This window comes from Ovis canadensis, chromosome 1 (genome assembly GCF_042477335.2).
Source record: "Ovis canadensis isolate MfBH-ARS-UI-01 breed Bighorn chromosome 1, ARS-UI_OviCan_v2, whole genome shotgun sequence".
Taxonomy (NCBI): domain Eukaryota; kingdom Metazoa; phylum Chordata; class Mammalia; order Artiodactyla; family Bovidae; genus Ovis; species Ovis canadensis.
In genome coordinates, this window is record NC_091245.1 from 38,213,506 (window position 1) to 38,218,188 (window position 4,683).

Here is a 4,683-nt window from a genome sequence, read left to right on the forward strand (position 1 = left end):
ATGGCACTACTATTTTCATATTCCCAATTTCCTAATAAGACACACCTAGGAAGGTGCCTTTCTCACGGTCCAGTGAAAGACAGAGCAGATATAAAGCTAGGGGAGCCCAGGACAGCATCTGGCCCATGCCCCATATTTCTGTCAGCCTTACCTGGAGAGGGGTTCCAGCCCTAGGACTCAACCCGGAGCAGAGGGAGGAAAGAGGCTAGAGGGCTGAGCCAGATAACCAGCTGATCCAGGCTGATCTTATGTTGTCTCCTCCATCCCCTTGCAGAGTTTGTAAATCTCTAGGCCCAACCCCTTTTAAATCCCACCCCTTCCCTACCTTATCTCCTGACATCTCATGAACCATGAAGCCACTGCTGACTTCCAAGCTTGACTTTCTACCCATAACCACCGAGCTCCACCTTCAGGTCCAATTCTTGGACATTTCTGATTCTCCTCCACTCCCCAACTGCCAGGATTCCAGGCTTTCAAGGAAATAAAAATGAGGGAGAGAAAAAAAAAAAAGGAAACTGTCCATCCCTTATTTGTGTCTGATGCTTTATGACCTCATGGACTACACAGCCCACTAGGCTTCTCTGTCCATGGAATTTAGGCAAAAGCACTGGAGTGGGTAGCCATTCCCTTCTCCTAGGGAATCTTCCTGACCCTAGAAATGAACCTGGGTTTCCTGCATTGCAGCTGGATTCTTTACTGGGAAGACCCCTCAAGGCAATAAAGGCAACACTAATTACCAAATTATTCAGCTACAGCCCCAAGAGTCAACCTTGACTTCTCCCTTTTCTTCAATCCCCACATTTAATCATGCTCAAACCTTTGAATTTGTCCACTTCTTTCTCCCTCCATGGTTCTGTAGTTACATATGACTCTATGCAGCCTTCCTGGGGCAGAGTCCTACTATGTATTCTGTTTTAACTCTTCTCTGAGGTCCCCAGAAAATAATATTTGATGCATATTTCCAGAACTGTTGTACAGATGCTAAAATCTCCACATAATGGAAGTTATTGACTTTAAAAAATGTATGTGAAATTTGTAAGTTAAGTTTTATTGGGAGCAAATGAGGACTGTAGCCTGGGAGACAGCACCTTAGATAGCTCTGATGATAAACTGCTCTACAGAGGTAGTGGGGAAGGTCAGCACAGATGTGATTTTGGTGAAGGGGAAGTCCATGCAATCAACTGCATCATTTTTGTAGAAGTTTTCTGCTAGTCTCGTGAAAGCTTCTAGATATGGGAAGATGCAAGAACTGGGCTCATAAGGCCATCTTCTGAAAACATCTGTCTAAAAACCTGTCAGTTCTTTCCAGAGCACAGAGTGCCTCATTCAGCGCTCCACCCAGAACTCCTTTCGTGGAGTGTTGAAAGTCAACAGCTGCAGCAGCACATGATCTAACTCTTGTAGAGGTAGATGGCAAGTGTCAATTGGTAGCTGCCAAAATTAACCACTTGAAGACCATGAACACACAGCCCCCCAGACCTACTGGAGCCAGAGGATTGACAAAGTGATACTGTCCTGTCACCTTACCGCCAACAAATCAGAGAATTATAAACAACCTGATTACATTCCCTGTGACCACTCGCCCCCTCCCATCCCCCAACATGGCCTTTAGAAATGCTACCTACTCTAAAAAGAGTGCTTTCTGGAAATCCATCAGGGAGTTCAAGTATTTTGAGCACTAGCTGCCTTGGACTCTTGCCTGATGCTCTGCACTTTCCTTCACCACAACCAGGTGTCAGTAAATTGGCTTCACTGCATGCAGGCGAGGCAGACCCAAGTTTGGTTCAGTAACAGCTCCCAGTGGTTGTCACAAGGCCCAGCAGTAAGGACAGGCAAGCATCATGGCTTGGAGACAGAAAAAACATGGCCAGTATTCAGTTCACAAATCACTTGGTTTACTACAAGCAATTAGCTTGCCAGACACACTAGTCAAATTTGGGAAAATAGAAAAGAGGGTAGGGAACCTCTCCAAGGAGAAGTCTGGGCAGGAGACATGTCGGCAGGAACAGTGGTCTGCTGTCTGCAGTGGGTCTCCAGACAGTGTGAGCGGGAAGTGAGCCTCTGCTCCCAGGGCCTCTGACAGTGTCCGTCTGCAGCAGCTCTCAGCAGGTGGTCAGGTCCTCAGTGACGCGTCTCATTTTAAGGAATAACATTTACCCCTGGGGACGGGACCTTACTCATCAGTTGCTTCTCCTGCTCCAGTGACTTGTGTCACCCGTCAAACTTCCCTCAGTTTATCCCTCAGTCTTCCAGCCGACTTTTCAAGACAAAGAAAAAAAAAAAAAGTGGAATTTCACCCTGGCTACTGAGGCTTAAAACCCTTAACTTAGCTTAAAGTCTAACAAGTTTCACACAAGATGAATAGAAATTACAACACAAAAGAAATTATATCATGACATAATTTATAACTAATATTTGAGAACATTTATATTTTTAATGGTATTTACTCTAAGACGTTCAATTTACATTTTGTTTCACATCTCAATACATCTCAAGAAGACAGTCAAATTAATTATGGTCAAACATATAATGCCAAAATTTATAAATGCTAATGTTCGTATATCTGCATTCAGTTTTCATTGTAAGGTTCCTTGACTATAAGAAAGAACATTTAGTTCACTCCTTTGATAGGAATTAGCTATTAATGCTGAGATGGCTTTTTCTTGGTATTTCTTCTGTGATTATACGAATGGTATTGAGTGGTGAGGTACTTATCATGTTAATTTTTAAAAATGCACACAGCCAATTATTATAATTATAATAATAGACAGGTAGACAGGTAATGCAACTGCCCAATATTTTTGAGGCCGGTAGATTAAGCCTATGAAGTTTAACCAGCATTCAGGGATAAAAAGCCTTCACAAGTTATAGTATGGTGCCAAACTAGAAGCTTAAAGAGCAGGTAGAAGGCTAAAGAACAGGTAGAAGGTTAAAGAAAGGTAAAAGCACAGAGCACTAATGACTTGCTCTTTCTAGCAACAGCCACAGTGAATGTTCTACCTCCTCCTTGGTTTTGTACATTCTCAGTTTTGAGTCTGTGCAAGAGCATGAGGGAGGAAAACTGAGGGAAAGACTGTGGAGCCAAGGCCCCCCACCCCTATTCTCTGGCCCACGCCCTATGCTATGGGCCCCTGCCCCTGTGCTATGGCCCCCAAAGAGTTTAAGAGGCTCAGTTTCTAGGATCTCAGGTTCCATACATTTCAATTCTTCTGAGTCCCAGCACCCCGGACTTCTGCTATTAAGGCACTCATCCATCCAGATTCAGGCTCTACCAGCTGTGCGACCTAATACAGTAAGTTAGGAAACCTCTCTGTGATTCCATTTCTAAAATAAATGAAGCAGGCAAAGTAGTACCTACCTCATGTTGTTGGCAGAACTTAGAGAAAATTCAGGTAAAATATCCTTCATGATGCTTAGAATTCAGTAATACATGCATATTGCAACAAGTTTGTTATATACGTGAAAGTAAAAAGAATCAAAGATACCTTCAACATTTGATGCATGTTCTTTTGGACTTTTTCCTAGAACTTATGTTGCTTACATAAAATATGAACCTCTTATAACAGTGAACTTTCCTTCTTTAGGGATTTTCATGAGACTTCAGTGAAATATAAAAAACAATTGCGGAAGTGTAAGATATAATTCAAGCTTTCCAACAGTGAAGATGAAATCTCATCCAGCAAGTTACTTAAGCTCTTTTTACCTCCATTTCCTATAAAATGAGAAATTCTATGCTACCTACCTCATAGATTGTAGATTAAATGAGGTAAAATATGAAAAAATGCCAGAATAGTGAGATGTAGCTGCTGCTGCTGCTAAGTCGCTTCAGTTGCGTCAAACTCTATGTAACCCCATAGACAGCAGCCCACCAGGCTCCCTTGTCCCTAGGATACTCCAGGCAAGAATATCGGAGTGGGTTGCCATTTCCTTCTCCAGTGCATAAGAGTGAAAAGTGAAGTCACTCAGTCGTGTTCAACTCTTTACAACCTCATGAACTGCAGCCTACCAGTCTCCTCTGTCCATGGAATTTTCCAGGCAAAGGTACAGGAGTAGGTTGCCATTGCCTTCTCCAGTGAGATGTAAGCCTCCTATAATTGTTTGCTATTATATTGCTATTATCATTTGTTTAAACTTGGCTGTATTTTTTCTCAAATAGTTCTCACATATTTTCTTTCTTTTATTTTTTGCGACCGGCCCACTAAGCCCAGAAGGCTGCGACCAGCGCACTAAGCACAGGCAGCTGCAAATGGCGTACTAAGTGCGGCCGAGAGGAGCTACCCCACATCCGAGGTCAGGGCAGAAGCCGGGAGGACCCCATGCCCGAAGGGCAGCGGCCAAGAGGAGTTACCCACGTCAAAGGTCAGGGGCAGCGGCCGAGAGTGCCAGGCTGTGATGGCGCAGGAACACCTGCCAGGAGCTACCCCGCGCCCGAGGCCAGGGGCAGTGGCTGGGAGGAGCAACCACACGTCCAAGGACCATCCAAGGAGTGGTGGCTGCACAGGCACAGGAGGGCCTAGAGGAGCTATCCCACGTTGAAGGTCAGGAAGGGCAGCAGTGAGGAGATACCCCTCATCCAAGGTAAGGAGCAGTGGCTGCGCTTTGCTGGAGCAGCTGTGAAGAGACACCCCATGCCAAAGGTAAGAGAAACCCAAGTAAGATGGTAGGTATTGCAGGAGGGCATCA

The 4,683-nt window shown here is 44.5% G+C and overlaps 1 pseudogene; it reads right to left on the reverse strand.

Moving 5' to 3' along the window:
• Positions 1 to 2,569: 2,569 nt before the first annotated feature.
• LOC138428463 (phosphatidylinositol N-acetylglucosaminyltransferase subunit P pseudogene) lies at positions 2,570 to 3,408 on the reverse strand (annotated as a pseudogene).
• Between the last annotated feature and the right edge of the window lie 1,275 nt (positions 3,409 to 4,683).